The sequence below is a fragment of the Microcaecilia unicolor genome, chromosome 3 (assembly GCF_901765095.1).
Source record: "Microcaecilia unicolor chromosome 3, aMicUni1.1, whole genome shotgun sequence".
Taxonomy (NCBI): Eukaryota; Metazoa; Chordata; class Amphibia; order Gymnophiona; family Siphonopidae; genus Microcaecilia; species Microcaecilia unicolor.
Genome location: NC_044033.1, coordinates 173,335,800 through 173,360,719, shown reverse-complemented (window position 1 = coordinate 173,360,719; position 24,920 = coordinate 173,335,800). Strand labels below are relative to the sequence as shown.

General features: G+C 49.0%; 1 protein-coding gene across 3 annotated transcripts in view; it reads right to left on the bottom strand.

Moving 5' to 3' along the window:
* The window catches only part of LOC115465832 (glycoprotein-N-acetylgalactosamine 3-beta-galactosyltransferase 1-B-like), a 67,911-nt gene extending 46,290 nt beyond the window's left edge, over window positions 1–21,621 (bottom strand). For 2 of the 3 annotated variants that reach the window (XM_030196591.1, XM_030196592.1), the window contains exon 1: window positions 21,441–21,620. The gene's annotated coding sequence lies outside the window, so the exon portion shown is untranslated. Of the gene's footprint in view, window positions 1–21,440 lie in introns of all 3 variants that reach the window. The other variant, XM_030196593.1, reaches the window with a different exon arrangement.
* Between the last annotated feature and the right edge of the window lie 3,299 nt (window positions 21,622–24,920).

Here is a 24,920-nt window from a genome sequence, read left to right as displayed (position 1 = left end):
TTTTGATTTCGAGGTCACAAAGGAGAGCTGCCTACCCTCCCACCCACTCATTGCTTTGCTTATAAATTTTCTATTTTGTGCATGTCGCAGCTTGGAGGGCGGGAATACCCGAGGCTGGGTGAGTGGAGTAGCGCTAATTTATAAAGCTATGACTGGTGCAGATGTGTTCGCTGCACCTGGGATGGGTGCACTTTGCTGCCTGGCGGGAGTGTCCTGGGTACAGTGTTTAGTGTACTGATCAGTCTTGCCAATGGTGGCTGACTGGGTACATTACTTGTAGCTTCTAGGAGCTTACAGTAGCTCGGGTATCCTGTTTGGCTGTTTCGCTTGAATACAGCCTTGTCATTATAATAAAGCTGTGGCCATTTAATCTACAAGTGTATGTGTTGTTATTTATTATATATGGGTTAAGTGGAATGAGGGGCTGGGTTAGAGTGTCACGGTTGCCTATGTTATTGGATTACATAAAAAATGAATCCTATCTTTATGCAGTCCACCATAGCTAGTTAAGTGCTGAATGATGTAGCCAGCTCTGGAAACGTGGAAATTCAATATCAAAGCCCAGATGTGACCTGGCATTGAATTTCCGGGCATAATGATGGCAGCAGTCAGGAAAACACTGAGCACAGCCAGCTGAATATCGACCCCTAAATTTGTACCCAAGGCAATGGAGGGTTAAGTGACTTGCCCAAGATAACAAGGAGCGGCAGTGGAATTTGAACAGGGCTTTTGTTGGCTGTCAGCCCAGGGTTCTAACCATTACACTAGTCCTCCTTTCTTAAAGCCGTTTTAAGTCTGCTACCAAGGAGTTTCATGGAGTAATCCCCTAGTCTTGGTACTATATCAGTGGTTCTTAACCTTTCTTCTGTTGTGACACACAACGTTCATTTATGTGACACACCAAACAGAAATTCACAGCTGAAGAAATCACGCTTAAATATTTCATTGTTTAACTACGTTTAGTATGAATTTGCCTACCCTATATCAAAAATCTGTATGCAACACAGAAGTCCCAGACTTCTTACTTATGCAATAAAACAAATATATATTAAATTTTGGTGCCCCCTCAGTAACAGCAACACAAAATCCCTCCACTGCCAGACACTGTGAAACACTTACAAATGTGCTGCAGGAACTATATAGCAAACAGAACCTATAGATAGCAGACCTGCTGGGGCTGGAGGCAACAATTATTACTGGGGTAGTGGGGAAGTAGAAATAGAGACTAATTACAAGGATTTCAAGAACCCGATTCCCAAGACTGCTAGTCTTCCTAGCTTGTAGGCACTGATGGTTGTAAAGTAAATACAGGCTTTCTATCTAAACCAAAAGTTTCTGACACACCTCCCACCTCTTGGGGACACACTGGTTGAGAACCACTGTACTATATTAAAAAAGTAAAGAGTGGGTTTCTATTTACTTATTCCATCCTAGTCATGATTTATAAACTTCTATCATATCCCCTCAGTTTTCTCTTCTCCAAACAAAAGCCTAAACCACTTTAGCCTTTCTTGATACTAGAGGGGGGATGATATTTTGGGACACTGATGGCCTCCGACTCTTGACTTTGGATTCCAGGTCTCTACTGCAGTGAACAGCTCAGGCAATTTCTGTTTGGGTGTGGAACCTGAAAGAAGAGAGCTGACCATGACAATAGTTTAGTAAATGAGTAAAGGAATGAGCAATCAGTGATCTAATAAGGGGCTGCCTCAGCAAAGAGCACAGTAAACTCTGTGAATTTCAACACCCAGAAAGTTCACTGTTTCTGACTTCTGCAATTCGCATTTCCTGCAGCAAGAGGAAGGTCCTTAGACAAACCAGACTGCACTCCTTACTTGCCAGCTGTGTTTTCTTTAAAAGCAACCTGGCCATTTACTCTGAGATAATTCAGTGGTCAGGCAAAACCAATAGAATCTTTAGAATTGCTCGTCTGCATTTTTAATTATGCTTTTCAAAATATAACATGAGCAAGAATACTTGAATAAAGAACATAAGGAGCAAAGGGAAGAAATAAAAGCTACACAAAATAGCTGGTGCTCCAGGTGCTCCCTGCTGACCCAGTGCCCCCCCACCCCCAGATACCAACGGGGGAGGGGAGCTGGAGGTCCAGCCCCCTAACACCCCCCCCAACAGAAGAGAGGGCTGGAGGTCACCGGACCTCCAGCCAACACCTGGTGGTCTAGCGCTCCCTGGTGGTCTAGCAGCCCCAAACCCTCCCCCCCCCATACCTTTAGATGCCGGAGGAGGAAGTAGCACTCCCTCCTCCATCCAGCACTGCCTCCAAAATGGCAGTGCCCTGCCCAGTGCATCCTGGGATGTGCTGGGAAGGGCTTCCATATCATAGAAGGAAATTTCTCCCTTATATGGTATGGAAGCCCCACCCAGCACATCCCAGGATGCGCTGGGCAGGATAGGGTGCTACCATTTTAGAGGCAGTGGTGGAAAGATGAGGGAGTGCTACCCCCTCCTTCAGCATCTAAAAGTACAGGGGAAGGGTTTAGGGCCGCTAGACTACCGCGGTAGGAGCGCACTAGATCACCAGGTGAGGGCTGAAGGTCTAGTGACCTCCAGCCCTCTCTTCTGTTCGGGGAGGGTGTTAGGGGTACTGGAAGTCCACTGGACCTCCAGCCCCCCATGTCAGTTTCTAGGGGTGTGTGGGGGCTTGAGGGGGCACCAAGCAACCAGGGCCTTGCCTTTGGAGGGGAGCCCGGGGGGTCCTTGGAATGTTTGACAGGTCTTGGCTTTTTTTTTCTGCCCAGACCTATCAAACAAGATAAAATATAGAAAACCTTATTAATCAAATTTGCAGAATTTTGTTAAATCCACCATCCCAAGCAGAGCTGCTCCAGGATACCTGATATCCTAGATCAAGTGTTCTTAACCAGGAGTGCAGAAAGAAGTCAAATAGGGTGGAGGAGTGGCCTAGTGGTTAGGGTGGTGGACTTTGGTCCTGAGGAACTGAGTTCGATTCCCACTTCAGGCACAGGCAGCTCCTTGTGACTCTGGGCAAGTCACTTAACCCTCCATTGCCCCATGTAAGCCGCATTGAGCCTGCCATGGGGTACAAATGTAACAAAAAAAAAAAAGGGTCTTGAAATCTGAGACAATTTACTGAAACTTTCTAGACGGAGTAAAGGCAGTTATTAGGACAGTTTTTAAAGCAATTTGCCCAGAACTGACTGCATGTGACAATATACGTGTTGCGCTGCTATTGAAAACTGAACCACAATCTGGAGTGTTGGTTGAGAGTAAACAGCAGCTATGCTCTCACACTCTTCCCTGCTACCCATAAGAGTGAGCTGTGAATGGCTCATGGGGCTGCCAGGAGTATAACAGCAGGCTCTAAGTGGGGGTAAAGTTACAGTCCCACCCCTAATCAATTCAAGGCAATAAAGGGTTAGGTGGCTTGCCCAAGGCCAGAAGGAGCTGGTGTGGAATTTGAATCTGGGCCCTTTGACTCCTAGCTACTGCTCTAACCATTGGGCTATTCCACTGCCCCCCCTCCACACACACACACCAATGCTCTCACCAATGGTAACAAAAGTTTGTTTACTTCATTGGCATACTTCTTCTCCAAGTTGCACAATCATGTCTTCAAAGGCGGTATACCTAATGACTAAAATTACTGAATGATTATTGCACTGCTTAGGAATGAAATGATTTCTAGAACATATCATTTGAAAACAATAATTTTATACAAGACAATTATGCATAATTTTAATGTATGTGGCATAATAGTTTTAAGTGTGACTTCACTGGCAGTATAACTATGTACTACAAAAAGTTTAGCGATATGTTAGCAGTTAGTAGTGACTAACAGTTAACGACATATGTAACTATCAGTAGTCACTAGTGGGCACGTGGTTTAGGAAGGGGGTACAAGGGTTTAAATAATTAAAGGGGTGCAGGAACCAAAAAAGTTTAAGGTGAACCTTAAGCCATGTGCCCCCACCCCCGCATTGTCCAGCACCTCCTCTTCTCTTGCTCCCCCTCTTTCTGTCTAGCAGTTCCCCTTCCCCTCTCTGCCCCCCCCCCAAGGTTGCCAACATCTCTCCTTCTCTTTGCCCCTCCTCCTGTGTCAGCTTTTGCTCCTACATGGCCCCTATCCTTTGCACTTCCTCTCTACCCAGCCACCATGAAGTTCTGTAGAATGGTGTAAGCAGTGTCAGGCCTCTGAGCACAGGCACATGCTCAGGCTCAACTGAGCTCGGTCTTCCTGCAGTATATCAGAAGGAGCGCGACGCAGCAGAACTTGACTGTGAAACCTACACTCCGAGACTCAGAGCTATGCATGCATGCTACTCTACAGGGCTCAAGGTGGCCGGGCAGTGGTACAGTGGTGTCAGTGACAACAGAGGAGTGGTGAAAGAAGGTTCTTTCCTGCTGTGCTACCGCCCTCAAAGGTCTGCTGCCCTAGGCAGGGCTGACCCCGATCCCAAGTCTTGACCTTGTTCCTCTGGCTCCACCAATCCATCTCTATCCTTCCTTTGGCTTGATCTTCCCACAACACACACAGAGTTTCTCTCTTACTCAGCCCCCTGCAGACCCAAAAGTGCTCTCTTCCCAGCTTTCCCATTCTTGCAATCCCCTTCCAGCAAGGCCATAATTCTTACTACTCTCCCCCCCCCCCCCCCCCCAGGCTTGACCCCACCCCTAATCCCATGGTTTCTTGTTCTCCAGCTCCTAGCAAGACCCCCAATTTGTCTTGCACTGGTCTAGCTACTTCTCTGGCTCTTGTTCTCCCTCTCTCTCTCCCTTCAACGATCCAGCAGTTTATTTTGGGATAAAACTGTTCTCAAGGTTCAATAAGTATACAGCTGTACCTCAGTATTAAGCAGCCAGCAGGAGACTGAATCAACTCTCCACCTTAAAGCCAGGAGGAGGCAGAGCAGCTATTGAGCTTCAGTGGAACATACTGATCCAGTTTCTAGCAACTCCTTAACAGCTAGGTTCAGCTCATATCTAGAACAGTCTTAAATATCACAAAGGTAGGGCCAGGTTGTGCCCAAATTCTTTGCCTTTGCCTCACTTCCTCTCCCCTTGGGCTGTACAGGCTTGTTTTCCAACCCATGCAGCTGACACCACCACTCCCTTCCTGCTTTTTGAATTTAGGACTCAAGTGGTCAGAAATCAACACTGCTGCTTTCCCCTTGCAGCCGTGCAAAAAATTGATCCTGTGCCAAATTCTACATTGCACAGAACAGAAGTAGCCTCTATATCAATTCTGGTGTGCAATTCTGGTCGCCACATCTCAAAACATATATAGTGGAATTGGAAAAGGTACAGAGAAGGGAGACCAAAATTAAAGGGATGGAACTTCTTTGGTATGAGGAAAGGCTAAAAAGGTTATAGCTCTTCACCTTGGAAAAGAGATGGCTGAGGGGGAGATATAAGATGTCTGTAAAATCCTGAATGGAATGGAACAGGTAAACATGAATTGTTTACTCTTTCAAAAAGTACAAAAACTAGGGTATACTCCATGAAGTTACTCAGCACCACATTTAAAACAAACAGAAAATATGTTTTCACTCAATGTGTAGTTAAGCTCTGGAACTCTTTGCCAGAGGATGTGGTAAAACAGAACAGTTGGGTTTAAAATAGGTTTAGACAAACTCCTAGAGATAAAGTCCATAAACTTATTAATGTAGACCTAGATGAAAGCATCAAGAAAATTATCTACGTTTTGGAATTCTACCAGGCACTTGTGACCTGGGCTGGCCATGTTGGGCTACATGGACCTTTGGTCTGACCCAGTATACTCATGTTCTGTTATATCCTCACTGGATGGAGAAAATTGAGATATGGAGGAGGAGGAGGAGAATGAGGATGAACAGGAACGAGCCTGGTTAGAGGGATAGTAATGGAGGGAAAGGGGATCAGCTATTGGGTGAAGAGAAAAGAGAACACTAGGGACAAGAGAGAGAAAGGACCACAGATCATGGAATGAATTTATATATGGTTCAATCATTTTTATTGACACCGCAAAAAGTAGGACATGCAAATAGCAAATTCAACATTTGGCATATAGTGTCAAAGCAAATATATAACTCAACTACCCCCCCCCCACCATCTCCTCAAACCTAACCCAACAAACACGTCATTTTCTGCCTCAACCAAACAGAATTAAAGATTCAACAATGAATGGGGGATTGCTAGACTGGTGGGAACCCCTTCCTGGAGTCACCGGGAGGAGTGAACTGGTTGGTAATAGAGTGAGAAGCCCAACCCCAAGGTGAGCGTTTGTGGGGAAAGTGTTGACAGTAGTGTTCCTGATTGTTGAATGGCAGTAGGGGAGGAGTTTAGAGTTAATAAATATTGTTACTGGGGAGAGTACGAGGTCTTTAGTTGCCGCTACTCCTGCCGGGACCCTTGTGGAGAGGGGGGTGTCCTGGATGGGTTCAAGAAACTAAGGCTGACCAAGGTGGAGGTTTCTGCCAGCAACAACATCAACCATGGAGTGGAGGAGTGCTACAGGTGGGAAGCAGAGGATCCCAGCCTGGGAACAAGAACGAGCCTGTTTGGAACCAAAGGTGGTAGCCCAGAGAGGTACTCCTTTGGAAGAGTGTGGACAGATAAGGAGGTCTAGTCCAAAAGGAAAATCTCTTGTTGCCCCAGTGCTGCAGGCACAGCCTTAGGTTGTCTCACCTAGAAAGAATGGGTAATGGACAAAAGGAGCTGTAAATATGTACATTCTGTAGAACTTACCAATTAATCTAGAGGATTTACAACACATCCCTAAGTTTGGCTCTGGACTAATTGTTACACAGACATCAAGATGGATTATAAATTAACTTGTTCTGCTCTGGAAAGATTTCAAGTGCCTGTAGTATAAGTTGAGTAAAGTTCTTGTTTGTTGCATAAAAACCTGCACTGGAGTCTTTTCTTAGCGTGAGAGTGAAACTTTTTTACTCCTAAACGACCCTAGAAAAGAGTGTGCAAAGTAAAAGCCCTGGCTTAATACCCTATGGCCTTCTGGCCCTTGCCCAGCTCAGCGAGTCAGAAGTGACTAAAAAGAAGAGAAGTGACTAAGAGGAAGAAAAAGAGACTCCCCCTCTCCGCTTTAGTTTTTGTGGCACTGGTTTCGGGTGCTGACCCGTGACGAGCTAGCCCGAACTGTGCGGTGAGACCAAGAGAAAGAATTTGTTGCCAGAGATGTGGTAAAAGCAGTTAGCTTAGCAGGGTTTAAAAAGGGTTTGGCTCATTTCTTAAAAGAAAAGTCCATAAGCCATTATTAAGATGGACTTGTGAGAATCCAATGCTTATTTCTAGGATAAACTGCATAAAATCAGTTTTACTCTTTGGGATCTTGCCAGGTAGTTGTGACCTGGCTTGGCCATTGTTGGAAACAGGATACTGGGCTTGATGGATCTTCAGTTTGTCCCAGTATGGCAATGCTTATGCTCTTATGGGTAAACGTGAATTGACGAGGGGACACTCCATGAAGTTACATAGTAATAACATACAAACATAAGAATAGTCATACTGAGTCAGAACAATGGTCAATCTAGCCCAGTATCCTGCTTCCAGCAATGGCCAATCCAGGTCACAAGTACCTGGCAGAAAATTAGTAGCAGCATTCTACGTTACCAATCCCAGGGAAACAGTAGTTTCCCCCACGTTCATCTCAATAACAGACTATGGACTTTTCCTCCAGGAACTTGAACAAACCTTTTTTAAACCCAGACACATTAATCACTGTTACCACATCCTCCAGCAACAAGTTCCTGAGCTTAACTATTGTTCGAGTGAAAAAATATTTCCTCCTATTTGTTTTAAAAGCATTTCCATGCAATTTCATTGAGTGTCCCCTGGTCTTTTTTTTTTTTCACTCATTCAAAAAGTACATCGATTCACCTCCACCCATTCCACACCACTCAGAATTTTGTAGACCTCAATCATATCTTCCCCTCAACCATCTCTTTTCCAAGCTGAAGAGCCCTAACCTCTTTAGCCTTTCCTCATATGGGAGCAGGTCCATCCCCTTTATCATTTTGGTCATTCTTCTTTGAACCTTTTCTAATTCTGCTATATCTTTTTTGAAATACAGAGACCAGAATTGAGGTCACACCATGGAGTGATACATAGGCATTATAATTATATTTGGTCTTATTTTGCATCCCTCTAATTATTCCTAGCATCCTGTTTGCTTTTTGGCTGCCACCGCACACTGCGCAGAAGATTTCAGCGTATTGTCTACAATGACAACTTGATCTTTTTCTTCATTGCTGACTCCTGTGGTGGACCCTAGCATCTGGTAACTATGATTTTATTCTTCCCAATGTGCATCACTTTGCATTTTTCTACATCTGTGGTTCCCATCATGGTACCCCTAGGCTACATATTTCCTCTCAGGTCTCCCCCTCTTCCAATCAGCAATAAGTCTTACCATTGCTGGCAGAGATGCCCAAGCCCTGCCAACCGAAGAGGTACACTGCCCAAGGCGCTCGCTGCTTGCGCAGTGAGCAAATCAGTAGCATGCTTCAGCCAGTGAAGCCTGCATTCCCAAGCATGCCTTCCTTCTGTTCTGTTTCCATCCAGCCTCTGCCGTCCATACCCCTTCCACCCAGCCTAAGACTCTCTCTGTTCTTCCCCCCAATGCAGCGTCTACCTCCTCTGTTCCCCTCTCTCCCACACAGCCCCACCCTTGTCGCTGCTGCTTCTCTAGACCAGCAGCAGCAGCATAGCAAGCTACAGCCACTGTGGGGAAAAATGCTTCATTCACACAGCTACTGGCTATGCCCTAGAACAGGAAGTGATGTCAAGGGGGCAGGACCATCAGCCACATCCCGTATATGGAGCAGAGGCGTAGCCAGGTTTTCATCGCAGGGGGAGCAGACTTTTATAAAATAGGCGCCAGTTGGTGTCAGCTAGACAGTAGTGTCTGTGTTGTTGCTCAGGGGCTGTAGCAGGCACTGATTAATACAGGATGTCTCTGTTGTGTCCTGCCTACAAGGAAACAGTAAGTTACATCAGTAGGCAGGACGCAGAAGAGGTCCCTGGACTGGCCAGAGCAGGCAACCTGTCTTCTTAACTTCAAATACAAATATTCAAATCGTGACCATTACCTCAGGAATAGCACACCCAGTCCTTCCACTGCTAAACACCTTGTTTAAATCAAGATGGGCTTTTGTTTGTGTGGTGACTCTACAGGATGTGAAGAACACTAGTCTTGAACATTTTTATTTTGGTGGCCCTTGCCCCAGAGCCTCAAATAGGGCTAGACACTTTGGGCCCTGTTTACTAAACAGCATTATCATTTTTAACGCGCGTTAACCATGTATGTGCCTACAATATCCCTATAGGCGCCTATATGGCTAGCGAGCGCACTAAGTGTAGGTGCTCTAAAAACACTAACGCACCTTAGTAAACAGGCCCCTTTGTGAAATAACACAAACCTCTGCAAAAAGACACCCAAAACCTATACTGAAAACTTACCACATCATAACAGCCCTAACCCACTTATGAAAAGACGGCGATATAAATATTACAGTAGGACCTAGAGAAGTGTTTCCCTAGGTGGTCCTGGAGTACCCCCTTGCCGTTCAGGTTTTCAGGTTATCCGCAATGAATCTGCATGAAAAAGATTTGCATTTAATGAAGGCAGTATATACAAATCAATGGCATGCATATTTATTGTGGATATCCTGAAAACCTGACTGGCAAGGGGGTACTCCAGAACTGCCCTAGAACACCAAACTTACCACACCATAACAGACTGAACCCACCTATGAAAAGACAGTGCTATATATATTACACTAGGCTCTGGAGCACCAATATGCCTACTGTTGAGAAACTGGAACAAGCTGCACTGTTACACATTCCTACACAGACACTACATGCTAGCAGAATCCTTCACCTCAGTCACAGATGCAGAACATGGACAGACCCTCATCTATATAATGTAAGAGTAGCTGTACCGGGTCAGACCAACAGTCCATCTAGCCCAGTATTCATTTTCCAACAGTGGCCAACCCAGGTCACAAGCACCTGGCAGAAACACAAATTGTGACAACATTCCTTGCTACCAATTTAATACAGAATACGGAGCCACCAAAACAAAACAACAAAAATTGAAATAGAGACCCTCCCCCCCAATCTGCCCAAGGAAGCCAGACTACTGGTAAAAAAGAGAAAAATGCAAAATAAAACATTTTTTTAAATGTACATTTTTGCAAAATAAAAATAGGAAAAAATGTACATTTTACAAAGCAGTATCTCAGTCCCTACAAAGTATTAAATACAAATATTTTTTTTCTACCTTTGTTGTCTGGGAATTTGGCTGGTCCTAGTCTTTTTTTTCCCTTGTTCCATAAGTCAGCCTTACAAATTCTTTCCCAGGTTGGGCTTTCCATTTCTTCTCCTCTTGTAAGTGGGTAGTAGCGTCTCCTCCTTTAGTTCGTTGCCTTCAACCCCCCTCCCTGAATCCAGCACTGTTTTCTGATTCCCCTCTCTCCCCCTCCCTGAGTCCAGCACCGCTGTTTCCCCTCTCTCCTTCCATTCCCCACCCTCTCCGAGTCCAGCACCGCTGTTTCCCCTCTCTCCTTCCAACCCCCACCCTCCCCGAGTCTAGCACCGCTGTTTCCCCTCTCTCCTTCCATCCCCCCCCCCCGAGTCCAGCGCCACTTTCTGTGTCGTCGCCCCTCCTCCCCCCCCCCCCCGGGATCGTCAAACCTGCTTCGTTCTGTTCCTTCCCTCTACCGCGTCTCGACTCGCTCCTCCAGCTCAGACACTTCCTGTTTGCGCGAGGGCGGGACTCGTGACGAAGGCAGAAGGATCCGTCGCCGGGCCCAATCAAGCACTTTGTTGTTGCTGCTGCAGCGAGAGTGGTGTTGGCCGGCTTGGAGACTCAGAGAGGGAAGCGTGTTGTGGAACGGTAGGGTGGGAAGGGAAGGGAGAGGAGAAACTGCAAATTAAAAAAAAGTACCGGCCCCGCCGATTCAAAATTGCATAGGCGCCATTTTGTTTAAAAATCCATTTAGGGGAGCGACCGCTCCCCCTGCGCCCCACCTGGCTACGCCACTGATATGGAGAGTCCAGCCCCATGGTGGCTGCAGCTTGTTTTGCCGCTTCTGCTCATCTAGAGAAGCAGCAATAGTGGCTTAGGTGGCAGTGGGAGGGAGGTGGAGAAAATATACCGCAGCACCCTGGGGTGCCATGGCACGCAGTTTGGGAAGCACTGGTCTACTACTACTATTTAGCATTTCTATAGCGCTACAAGGCATACGCAGCACTGCACAAACATAGAAGAAAGACAGTCCCTGCTCAAAGAGCTTACAATCTAATAGACAAAAAATAAATAAAGTAAGCAAATCAAATCAATTAATGTGAACGGGAAGGAAGAGAGGAGGGTAGGTGGAGGCGAGTTGTTACAAGTGGTTACGAGTCAAAAGCAATGTTAAAGAGGTGGGCTTTCAGTCTAGATTTAAAGGTGGCCAAGGATGGGGCAAGACGTAGGGGCTCAAGAAGTTTATTCCAGGCGTAGGGTGCAGCAAGACAGAAGGCGCGAAGTCTGGAGTTGGCAGTAGTGGAGAAGGGAACAGATAAGAAGGATTTATCCATGGAGTGGAGTGCACGGGAAGGGGTGTAGGGAAGGACGAGTGTGGAGAGATACTGGGGAGCAGCAGAGTGAGTACATTTATAGGTTAGTAGAAGAAGTTTGAACAGGATGCGAAAACGGATAGGGAGCCAGTGAAGGGTCTTGAGGAGAGGGTAGTATGAGTAAAGCGACCCTGGCGGAAGACGAGACGGGCAGCAGAGTTTTGAACCGACTGGAGAGGGGAGAGGTGACTAAGTGGGAGGCCAGCAAAAAGCAGATTGCAGTAGTCTAAACGAGAGGTGACAAGGGTGTGGATGAGGGTTTTGGTAGAGTGCTCGGAAAGAAAGGGGCGGATTTTACGGATGTTGTAAAGAAAGAAACGACAGGTCTTGGCAATCTGCTGGATATGAGCAGAGAAGGAGAGAGAAGAGTCAAAGATGACCCCAAGGTTTCGAGCTGAGGAGACAGGGAGAATGAGAGAGCCATCAACAGAAATAGAAAATGGGGGGAGCGGGGAGGTGGGTTTGGGGGGGAAAATGAGCTCGGTTTTGGTCATATTTAATTTCAGGTGGCGTTGAGACATCCAGACAGCAATGTCAGACAAGCACGCTGAAACTTTGGTTTGGATGCAAGGTGAGATATCAGGGGTAGAAAGGTAGATTTGGGAGTCATCAGCATAGAGATGGTAGGAAAAGCCATGGGATGAGATTAATGAACCAAGGGAAGAAGTGTAGATAGAAAAGAGGAGGGGACCAAGAACAGAACCCTGAGGTACGCCGACAGGCAGAGGGATAGAAGTAGAAGAGGATCCACCAGAGTGAACACTAAAGGTGCGGAGGGAGAGGTAGGGAGAGAAACAGGAAAGGACAGTGCCCTGGAATCCAAGTGAGGACAGGGTATCGAGAAGTATGCTGTGATCGACAGTGTCAAAAGCAGCGGAAAGATCAAGAAGAATGAGGATGGAATATTGACCTCTGGATTTAGCCAGTAATAGGTCATTGGAGACTTTAGTAAGTGCAGTTTCGGTTGAGTGGAGAGGGCGAAAACCAGATTGTAGTGGGTCAAGAATAGCATGTGAGGAGAGAAAATCAAGGCAGCGGCGGTGAACAGCACGCTCAAGTAATTTGGAGAGAAAAGGAAGGAGGGAGATGGGTCGGTAATTAGAGGGACAAGTAGGGTCGAGTGAAGGCTTCTTAAGGAGAGGTGTGACCACAGCATGTTTAAAGGCAGCCGGGACAGTCGCAGTGGAAAGTGAGAGGTTGAGAATGTGACAGATAAAAGGAATAAGAGCAGGAGAGATGGCATTAAGAAGGTGGGTGGGAATGGGATCAGAGGAACAGGTGGTACATTTTGAGGAAGAAAGGAGAAGTGTAGTTTCCTCAATAGTAACTTCAGGAAAGGAGGAAAGGGAATGAGGGGAAGGAGAGAGAGGGGAACGGACTAGTGGAGGGAGAGGTGGTGAGTTAGAGAAAGCAAGGTTTATCTTTTGAACCTTGTTGTGAAAGAATTCAGCAAGGGTCTGAGGAGATAATGAAGGGGGAGTTGGGGGAGGGGGCACCTTGAGGAGAGAGTTCAATGTGGTGAAGAGAAGTCGAGGATTAGAGTCAAGAGAGTTGGTCAGTTGGATATAATAGTCCTGTTTGGCACGTAAAAGAGCAGATTGGAAGGAGGTCAGCATGAACTTAAAGTGTAAGAAATCAGCAAGGGCCCGAGATTTCCGCCAGAGGCGTTCGGCGGAGCGGGTACAGGAACGTAGGTAGCGGATATTAGAAGTCAGCCAAGGTTGGGGTTTTGTACGCCTTACAGGGCGGGTCATCAAAGGTGCAAGAGTGTCTAAGGCAGAGGATATAGTATTGTTGTAAGAAGAAACAGCCTCGTTGACAGACGTGGATGGTGTCACAGTAGAGAGGAGGTTTGAAACATGGGAGGATAGAGATGAAGGGTCAATATCGTGAAGATTCCTAGATAGCGAATGCTACATACCTGTAGAAGGTATTCTCCGAGGACAGCAGGCTGATTGTTCTCACTGATGGGTGACGTCCACGGCAGCCCCTCCAATCGGAAACTTCACTAGCAAAGTCCTTTGCTAGTCCTCGCGCGCCCGCGCGCACCGCGCATGCGCGGCCGTCTTCCCGCCCGAAACCGGCTCGAGCCGGCCAGTCCAGTATGTAGCAAGACAATACACTTCAAGGGAAGACACAACTCCAAAGGGGAGGCGGGCGGGTTTGTGAGAACAATCAGCCTGCTGTCCTCGGAGAATACCTTCTACAGGTATGTAGCATTCGCTTTCTCCGAGGACAAGCAGGCTGCTTGTTCTCACTGATGGGGTATCCCTAGCCCCCAGGCTCACTCAAAACAACAACCATGGTCAATTGGGCCTCGCAACGGCGAGGACATAACTGAGATTGACCTAAAAAATTTACCAACTAACTGAGAGTGTAGCCTGGAACAGAACAAACAGGGCCCTCGGGGGTGGAGTTGGATCCTAAAGCCCAAACAGGTTCTGAAGAACTGACTGCCCGAACCGACTGTCGCGTCGGGTATCCTGCTGCAGGCAGTAATGAGATGTGAATGTGTGGACAGATGACCACGTCGCAGCTTTGCAAATTTCTTCAATGGAGGCTGACTTCAAGTGGGCTACCGACGCAGCCATGGCTCGAACAGTATGAGCCGTGACATGACCCTCAAGAGCCAGCCCCGCCTGGGCGTAAGTGAAGGAAATGCAATCTGCTAGCCAATTGGATATGGTGCGTTTTCCTACAGCCACTCCCCTCCTATTGGGATCAAAAAGAAACAAACAATTGGGCGGACTGTCTGTGGGGCTGTGTCCGCTCCAGATAGAAGGCCAATGCTCTCTTGCAGTCCAATGTGTGCAGCTGACGCTCAGCAGGGCAGGAATGAGGACGGGGAAAGAATGTTGGCAAGACAATTGACTGGTTCAGATGGAACTCCGACACGACCTTTGGCAGAAACTTAGGGTGAGTGCGGAGGACTACTCTGTTGTGATGAAATTTGGTGTAAGGGGCCTGGGCTACCAGGGCCTGAAGCTCACTGACTCTACGAGCCGAAGTAACTGCCACCAAGAAAATGACCTTCCAGGTCAAGTACTTCGGATGGCAGGAATTCAGTGGCTCAAAAGGAGGTTTCATCAGCTGGGTGAGAACGACATTGAGATCCCATGACACCGTAGGAGGCTTGACAGGGGGCTTTGACAAAAGCAAACCTCTCATGAAGCGAACAACTAAAGGCTGTCCTGAGATCGGCTTACCTTCCACACGGTAATGGTATGCACTAATCGCACTAAGGTGAACCCTTACGGAGTTGGTCTTGAGGCCAGACTCAGACAAGTGCAGAAGGTAATCAAGCAGGGTCTGTGTAGGACAAGAGCGAGGATCTAAGGCCTTGCTGTCACACCAGACGGCAAACCTCCTCCAATGGAAGAAGTAACTCCTCTTAGTGGAATCTTTCCTGGAAGCAAGCAAGATGCGGGAGACACCCTCTGACAGACCCAAAGAGGCAAAGTCTACGCCCTCAACATCCAGGCCGTAAGAGCCAGCGACTGGAGGTTGGGATGCAGAAGAGCCCCTTCGTCCTGTGTGATGAGGGTCGGAAAACACTCCAATCTCCACGGTTCTTCGGAGGACAACTCCAGAAGAAGAGGGAACCAGATCTGACGCGGCCAAAAGGGAGCAATCAGAATCATGGTGCCTCGGTCTTGCTTGAGTTTCAACAAAGTCTTCCCCACCAGAGGGATGGGAGGATAAGCATACAGCAGGCCCTCCCCCCAATCCAGGAGGAAGGCATCCAATGCCAGTCTGCCGTGGGCCTGAAGCCTGGAACAGAACTGAGGGACTTTGTGGTTCACTCGAGATGCGAAGAGATCTACCAAGGGGGTGCCCCACGCTTGGAAGACCTGGCGCACCACTCGGGAGTTGAGCGACCACTCGTGAGGTTGCATAATCCTGCTCAACCTGTCGGCCAGACTGTTGTTTACGCCTGCCAGATATGTGGCTTGGAGCACCATGCCGTGACGGCGAGCCCAGAGCCACATGCTGACGGCTTCCTGACACAGGGGGCGAGATCCGGTGCCCCCCTGCTTGTTGACATAGTACATGGCAACCTGGTTGTCTGTCTGAATTTGGATAATTTGGTGGGTCAACCGATCTCTGAAAGCCTTCAGAGCGTTCCAGATCGCTCGTAACTCCAGAAGATTGATCTGCAGATCGCGTTCCTGGAGGGACCAGCTTCCTTGGGTGTGGAGCCCATCGACATGAGCTCCCCATCCCAGGAGGGACGCATCCGTGGTCAGCACTTTTTGTGGCTGAGGAATTTGGAAGGGACGTCCCAGAGTCAAATTGGAGCAAATCGTCCACCAATACAGGGAGTCGAGAAAACTCGTGGACAGGTGGATCACGTCCTCTAGACCTCCGGCGGCCTGATACCACTGAGAGGCCAGGGTCCATTGAGCAGATCTCATGTGAAGGCGGGCCATGGGAGTCACATGAACTGTGGAGGCCATGTGGCCCAGCAATCTCAACATCTGCCGAGCTGTGATCTGCTGGGACGCTCGCACCCGCGAGACGAGGGACAACAAGTTGTTGGCTCTCGTCTCTGGGAGATAGGCGCGAGCCGTCCGAGAATCCAGCAGAGCTCCTATGAATTCGAGTCTCTGCGCTGGGAGAAGGTGGGACTTTGGATAATTTATCACAAACCCCAGTAGCTCCAGTAGGCGAATAGTCATCTGCATGGACTGCAGGGCTCCTGCCTCTGATGTGTTCTTTACCAGCCAATCGTCGAGATATGGGAACACGTGCACCCCCAGCCTGCGGAGTGCCGCTGCTACCACAGCTAGGCACTTTGTGAACACCCTGGGCGCAGAGGCGAGCCCAAAGGGTAGCACACAGTACTGGAAGTGACGTGTGCCCACCTGAAATCGCAGATACTGTCTGTGAGCTGGCAGTATCGGGATGTGTGTGTAGGCATCCTTCAAGTCCAGAGAGCATAGCCAATCGTTTTGCTGAATCATGGGGAGAAGGGTGCCCAGGGAAAGCATCCTGAACTTTTCTTTTTCGAGATATTTGTTCAGGGCCCTTAGGTCTAGGATGGGACGCATCCCCCCTGTTTTCTTTTCCACAAGGAAGTACCTGGAATAGAATCCCAGCCCTTCTTGCCCGGATGGCACGGGCTCGACCGCATTGGCGCTGAGAAGGGCGGAGAGTTCCTCTGCAAGTACCTTCTTGTGTTGGAAGCTGTAAGACTGAGCTCCCGGTGGACAATTTGGAGGTTTTGATGTCAAATTGAGGGTGTATCCCTGCCGGACTATTTGCAGAACCCACTGATCGGAGGTTATGAGAGGCCACCTTTGGTGAAAAGCTTTCAACCTCCCTCCGACTGGCAGGTCGCCCGGCACGGACACTTGGATGTCGGCTATGCTCTGCTGGAGCCAGTCAAAAGCTCGCCCCTTGCTTTTGCTGGGGAGCCGCGGGGCCTTGCTGAGTCGCACGCTGCTGACGAGAGCGAGCGCGCTGGGGCTTAGCCTGGGCCGCAGGCTGTCGGGAAGGAGGATTGTACCTACGCTTGCCAGAAGAGTAGGGAACAGTCTTCCTTCCCCCGAAAAATCGTCTACCTGTAGAGGTAGAGGCTGAAGGCTGCCGGCGGGCGAATTTGTCGAATGCGGTGTCCCGCTGGTGGAGAGACTCTACCACCTGTTCAACTTTTTCGCCAAAAATATTGTCCGCACGGCAAGGCGAGTCCGCAATCCGCTGCTGGAGTCTATTCTCCAGGTCGGCGGCACGCAGCCATGAGAGCCTGCGCATCACCACACCCTGAGCAGCGGCCCTGGACGCAACATCAAAAGTGTCATAAACTCCTCTGGCCAGGAATTTTCTGCACGCCTTCAGCTGCCTGACCACCTCCTGAAAAGGCTTGGCTTGCTCGGGGGGAAGAGTATCAACCAAGCCCGCCAACTGCCGCACATTGTTCCGCATGTGTATGCTCGTGTAGAGCTGGTAAGACTGGATCTTGGACACGAGCATAGAGGAATGGTAGGCCTTCCTCCCAAAGGAGTCTAAGGTTCTAGCGTCCTTGCCCGGGGGCGCCGAAGCATGTTCCCTAGAACTCTTAGCCTTCTTTAGGGCCAAATCCACAACTCCAGAGTCATGAGGCAACTGAGTGCGCATCAGCTCTGGGTCCCCATGGATCCGGTACTGGGACTCGATCTTCTTGGGAATGTGGGGATTAGTTAAGGGTTTTGTCCAGTTCGCAAGCAATGTCTTTTTTAGGACATGGTGCAAGGGAACAGTGGACGCTTCCTTAGGTGGAGAAGGATAGTCCAGGAGCTCAAACATTTCAGCCCTGGGCTCGTCCTCCACAACCACCGGGAAGGGGATGGCCGTAGACATCTCCCGGACAAAGGAAGCGAAAGACAGGCTCTCAGGAGGAGAAAGCTGCCTTTCAGGAGAGGGAGTGGGATCAGACGGAAGACCTTCAGACTCCTCGTCAGAGAAATATCTGGGGTCTTCCTCTTCCTCCCACGAGGCCTCACCCTCGGTGTCAGACACAAGTTCCCGAACCTGTGTCTGCAACCTCGCCCTGCTCGACTCAGTGGAACCACGTCCACGACGGGGGCGTCGAGAGGTAGACTCCCTGGCCCGCATCGGCGAAGCTCCCTCCGCCGACGTAGTCGGGGAGCCCTCCTGGGAGGTGGCCGCAGTCGGCACCGCACGCGGTACCGACGTCGGGGACCTCAACCTGGGCGATGGGCCAGCCGGCGCCACGCTCGACGGTACCGGAGGCGCAAGCACCGCCGGTACCCGGAGGGGTAGGGCGCAACAGCTCTCCCAGAATCTCTGGGAGAACGGCCCGGAGGCTCTCGTTCAGAGTGGCTGCAGAAAAAGGCTGAGAGGTCGATGCAGGCGTCGACGTCAGAACCTGTTCCGGGCGAGGAGGCTGTTCCGGGCTGTCCAGAGTGGAGCGCATCGACACCTCTTGAACAGAGGGTGAGCGGTCCTCTCGGTGCCGATGCCTGCTGGGTGCCGAATCCCTCGGCGACCCAGAGCTCTCGGTGCCGACACGGGGAGGAGACCGGTGTCGATGCTTCTTCGATTTCTTCCGAAGCATGTCACCGGAGCTCCCCGGCACCGACGAGGAGGACGTAGAATCCATCCGTCGCTTCCTCGGGGCCGAGACCGAAGAGGGTCGATCTCGGGGGGGGCTGTACCGCAGGAGCCCTCAGGGTAGGAGGAGACCCACCCGAGGGCTCACCGCCACCAGCAGGGGAATGGACAGCCCTCACCTGCACTCCACTCGATGCACCACCGTCCGACGACATCAGGAGACGAGGTCCCGGTACCACCGACGTCGATGCAGCTATCCGATGTCTCGGCGCCGATGCAGAGGCCCGATGCCTCGATGCACTCGATGCAAGGGCGGCCGAGGAAGATGGTCTGGACGCTGACGACGTCGATGCACTCGAAGATCCCGGTGCCGATGCCGACGAAGAGCCCGAGAACAACACGTTCCACTGGGCTAGTCTCGCTACCTGAGTCCGCCTTTGAAGCAGGGAACACAGACTGCAGTTCTGAGGGCGGTGCTCAGCCCCCAGACACTGAAGACACGACGAGTGTCGATCAGTGAGCGAGATAACCCGGGCGCACTGGGTGCACTTCTTGAAGCCGCTGGAAGGCTTCGATGTCATGGGCGGAAAAATCACGCCGGCGAAATCAAAAGCCGAAATGGCGAAAATTGAAGCACCAAAATTTAGAGGGAGAAAAATCTCGACCGAGGCCGAAAGAGGCCTACCCCGACGGCGAAAGAAAACTTATCGGGGCAAAAAGCTGGAAGTATGGGGAAGATTGACACGAAACCCGGGGAGGGTTTCCGGAGCACTTCCCGCACTAGAACAAAGCTTTTCCGAAGAAAAAACACGCTCAAAAAAACTTTGGACGCGCGAGGTCGACTTTCCGGGGCTCGACACGGCGAAAAAAACGACCGTACCGAGTGCGGACAAAAGAAGACTGGCCGGCTCGAGCCGGTTTCGGGCGGGAAGACGGCCGCGCATGCGCGGTGCGCGCGGGCGCGCGAGGACTAGCAAAGGACTTTGCTAGTGAAGTTTCCGATTGGAGGGGCTGCCGTGGACGTCACCCATCAGTGAGAACAAGCAGCCTGCTTGTCCTCGGAGAAAAATTAGATAAGATAGGACGGGACTGGGAGGGGGGAGATTTAAGTGTGAAAGTTATAAGATGGTGATCAGAGGAGGGAAGATCAGAGGCAAGGAAAGTAGAAGGTGAACAGTTGGAGGAGAAGATGAGATCAAGACAGTGACCATTTTGATGAGTGGGGGAGGTGGAGCATAGTTGGAGATTAAAGGAGGACGTTAAAGCGAGTAACTTGGAAATATAAGAGTTGGAAGGATCATTAGCAGGAATATTAAAGTCACCAAGGATGAGAGAGGGGGAGGAAGGATCATGGAAGAAGGCAAGCCAGGCACCAAAGTCACTGAAAAAGGATGAAAGGGACTTATCAGGGGGACGATAAATGACCGCTATTCGAAGAGGCAGAGGAGAGAAAAGGCGGATAGAGTGGACTTCAAAGGAGGAAAAATAGTGAGATTGAGGTGGAAGAAGGGGTTGAAATCTGGAGGAGGGAGAGAGAAGTAGTCCAACACCGCCCCCACGGCCAGCAGGGCGAGGAGTATGTGAAAATAGATAACTGCCATGGCACAGGGCTGCGACTGAAGCAGAGTCATCAGGGCAGAGCCAGGTTTCTGTTATGGCGAGCAGATGGAGGTGACACGAGATAAAGAGGTCCTGGATATAGGGGAGTTTGTTACAGATAGAGCGGGCATTCCATTTCATCTGCCATTTGAATGCCCCACTCTTCCAGTTTCCTAAGGTGTTCCTGCAATTTTTCACTATCCGCATGCGTTTTAACAATTTTGAATAGTGTTGTGTCATCTGCAAATTTAATCACCTCACTCGTCGTTCCAATTTCCAGATCATTTATAAATATGTTGAATAGCATAAACTTTTAAAACAAATAGGAAAAAATATTGTTCCCTCAACGAAATAAAGCTCTGTTGTGCCTTTAGATTGTAAGCTCTCTTGAGCAGGGACTGTCCTTCCCCATGTTTTAACTTGTACAGCGCTGCGTAACCCTAGTAGCGCTATAGAAATGCTAAGTAGTAGTTGCCAGAGGATATGGTAAAAGCACTTAGCATATCTGGGATTAAAAAAGGTATACACAAATTATGGAGGAAAAGTCTATAAACTACTATTAAGATAGACATGAGGAAATCCACTACTTATCCCTGGAGTTTGTAGCATGGACTCTTGTCAGGTACCTGTGACCAGGATTGGTTATTGTTGGAAGCAAGATGCTGGGCTAGACAGTATGGCAATTCTTACTACCTTAAATTCTTAAGATAAAAAGGAAAGGAGATCCAAGAAAAACCAATATACGCTGAAAAACAGATAATACTGAAGAATTTCTAAATTATGCAGAGGGAGAGAACTCAGCTTAGTACCAGCCTATGGCATCTAAATCTCAGGTATTACAGAGAACCCTGCCTCATCCTTCCATCGGGGGAAGCGCATTAGCAGTTATCAATCTACTCTAAATCAAAAGCTGGGAAGCGATTTGAATTGTGATGCTCTGAAGGAATCACCACTTCTAAATATCAGGAAAGAGTATGATGCCTACTAGACCAAAACCAAATTACTTGCTTCCCCCTTCATTCTCTCTCCTAAAAGTTCCGGGACTCTCTGGTCACATGTCGCTGAGACGCTCTGAGCCATTCCCCCCCAGCTCATTTTTCGCAGATTTTGTGGCGGTTCCGTCAGCTCCACGACCAGAAGAAAACTTAGACATGAGATCGAAGGGGTTACAGAGAGACGTCAAGGCTTACCTGCTGCATGGAATGCAGAACCATAGAGAGATCTGTATCTCAGTCCAACAGCCCCGAACTTTAGAGTATCAGTGACAGTAAGACTCACTCTGCCAGCATCCCGCTGTGGGAGCCGTAAAGCAGCCGCTGCTGCTTCTGTTCGCTGATTGGTTAAACGGGAGTCCGGCCCCGGGCCCAGCAAATGAGCTTGGCCTGGTGGTGGTGATGATGATGACGAGGATGGAGGCGAGAGGGTGCGGGAGAGCAAAGTGCAGCAGGTTCTGCAGGCAGAGCCGGAATGCCAAGGTATGTTTCCAGTCCTGGCAGGGTTCAAGCATGCTTGCCGAATGCCGTCGCACACCGAGCAGCAATACTCTCTTTGTATTTAAGTTTTAAAAGTGGAGACGCTACCGAGTCCAAAAATTATAAATTAGGCATTGGTAGATATATAGGAGCCGATTCTGGGGGTGCTTGAGATATTAAGAAAATTCCTCGTATATGTCCAAGAAAGGGTTATTTTCACGGGGCTTAGCACCCCCTCCCCCCCAATAATTTTGAAAAGTTGGCTTCTATGGGTAGATACAGTGATTTACGGAAAAAACGCACAGAGGGTCAGTGGCAAAGCCGGGAGGGGATTAGATGGCATAATTGCGGAAAAGTGAGTTTTCACCACCATAGTCACACAGGCCACCAGTAGCAGAGCTGGGATCGGAAACGAGACATAGGGAAATGATTTAAAGGCACACAGAATCAATAGCAGAGCCTAGATTACAATGGAAGAATAGATAGGCTGCAAGCCAATTCCTGTGCGCAGAATAGTGCCTTTTAGCCCTTTGACCTCAAAGAGGTTCTTTTACTAAAGTGAGTTAAGTAGTTAACATGAGAATCAGTGTGCACACTCATAGGGGCATATCCTGCCCTCCAACTTGGGGAGGGAAGCATTCCTTCCTCCAGCTCCTGCTCCTCATCTCCCTCCCCCGCACATGCTCACGTGCACTAAACATATTTTTTTGGTGTTGCCAGATGGCAAAAATTTTTCCAACCCAAAAGTAGCTCAAAATTAATATGAATACGAATAAGGTCAATATAAATATTAATAAGGTAATCATAAGTAAGCAGCAGTATCCTATATAATAATTCTCACCTCCAACATTTTATGTGTCTGCCTGCTTGTGTCTGTAACTTTCTTCACAGATGTGCTCAGAAGCCCTAGCTGATGTCACAAGACCCATTATGACGCATCCTATATAATAATTTTCACCTCCAATGTTCTATGCGTCTGCCTGCCTGTGTCTGTAACTTTCTTCACAGATGGGCTACGAAGCCCGGAGGGTTGGCAGTGGTAAGGGGGGCTCGAGAGGGTCGCGGCAGGGGTCAGGAACGCCGAGGGGGGTCAGGAAATTGGAGGAAGGGGGTCGGGAGGTGGGGTCTGGAACTCGGAGAGAGGGAGGGGAGTCTGCAAATCAGAGGCAGGGGGGTGGGGTCTGGAACTCGGAGAGCGGGAGGGGTCTGGAACTCGGAGGGGGGGTCTGGAATTCGGAGGGGGAGGGAGGGGGTCTGGAATTCGGAGGGAGGGGGGTCTGGAACTGGGAGGGAGGGAGGGGGTTTGGAACTTGGGGGGAGGGAGGGGGGTCTGGAACTTGGTGGAGGGGGGAATGCACCACCTGTACAAAAACTAAAAAACAAAAACGGGCGGACAACCCTGGAACTCAGAGGGAGGGAGGGGGGACGACGACCCTGGAACACGGAGGAAGGGGGGACACTGGAACTGGGTGGGAGGGAGGGGCCCCAGGCACACACTCTCTCTCTCACAGACACATTCGCACCCAGTCTCACTCTCTCTGTCACACACACACACTCGCAGATTCACTCTCTCTCTCTCACACAGTCACTCTCACACACACTCTCAAACATACACACTCCGAGGAAAACCTTGTTAGCGCCCGTTTCATTTGTGTCAGAAACGGGCCTTTTTTTTACTAGTAATCATATAATTAGCACAATGAGCACCATAATCAACAGCAGCATCATAATTAGCACAAATTCATAATCCATCCACACATCCACCCACCCACAAAACAAACAAAAGGAGCAAATTCCCACAACAAACCATCTCTCTCTTTTGATCTAGGCACAGGGAAAAAAGATGTTACATGCTCCCAGGTTTCAACCTAAATCATGTTAATGTGAGATATAAATGTTACAAGTAAGTAAATAAATAGATTGAAACTCTGAATATTGAGCACCCGATACTCATAACATGACATCTGTTTTAGTGGCCCTTTACCAGGAGAAAAAAAATCTCTTCACAAATACAACGCATGCAAGGGTGTCCCTATAAACCAGTCCCTCCAAATGACACACTGATTACAAAACAAATTACCCTACCTATGAAAAGTTATTCCGTTATTATACTTTCTCTGTGTACATCCATATGTTGCACAAGCTGGCATGTTTGAAAGTATAAGTGAGATTAAATAAAATAAAAATGCTACCAACAATAAAGCACGACAGCGTGGATGCAGCAGCTCATAGCTGGGCTCCCTCCCCCTCCTCCTGGACTCACTCACTGCGCTGTCTTCTGCCTCCTCCTCTCTAGTAGCGGCTGTGAGTCCCCCTCTCCTGATAATCTGCTCTCTGACTCAGAGCAGATCAAGAAGGGACCCACCACCAGAGCCAACACCGTCCTGTCTCCTGCCTCGGGCCTCGCCCTTGCCTCAGGCTGAGAAACACAGCTGCCGTGGGACGTGGGCTATGTCAGTCACTCTCAGAGAGAGAGACTGAGAGAGAAAAAAAGGCACGCGGGCATCATTTTAAACAGGGCCAGATTTCTATCTATCTATCTATCTATCTACTTATCACTTCTATAGCGCTACAAGGCATACGCAGCGCTGTACACCATACACGAAAAGACAGTCCCTGCTCAAAGAGCTACAATCTAAATAAGACAGATAGACAGAACAACTAAGAGGCAAGGGAATAAAGAGGTGGGGATAAAAGGACAGGGCAAGTGAGTAGTGGTTAGGAGTTAAAAGCAGGGTCAAAGAGGTGGGCTTTTACTTTGGACTTGAAAACGGCCAAAGACTGGGCCAGACGTACAGGCTCGGGAAGTCTATTCCAGGCGTGAGGTGCAGCGAGATAAAAGGAACGGAGTCTGGAATTAGCGGTAGAGGAGAAGGGGACAGATAAGAGAGATTTATCTACAGAAGGTGAGCAGTAAAGGAGCAGCCAACCCACAGCCGCAGAGATGAAAAATCGTCCTACTCAGACTAAAATAGCCCAAAAAGCTGCGACCCACGGGAGTTCATAAAAACCCGCGGGGTGGAAGGGCAAATAGTCCAGTTCCGCAGTTTTACGGCGGAATTGGCAACTTTACTTTTGTTGGTGGGGATTCCGAGGCTCAGCCAAATAAATACAGTGCCCGAGCCGCTGCCCTCCTCCCCTCATGCTACTTCCTTCCTGCAGAAGTCGGCAGTGTGCCTTTAGTTGCCAATTCCAGGT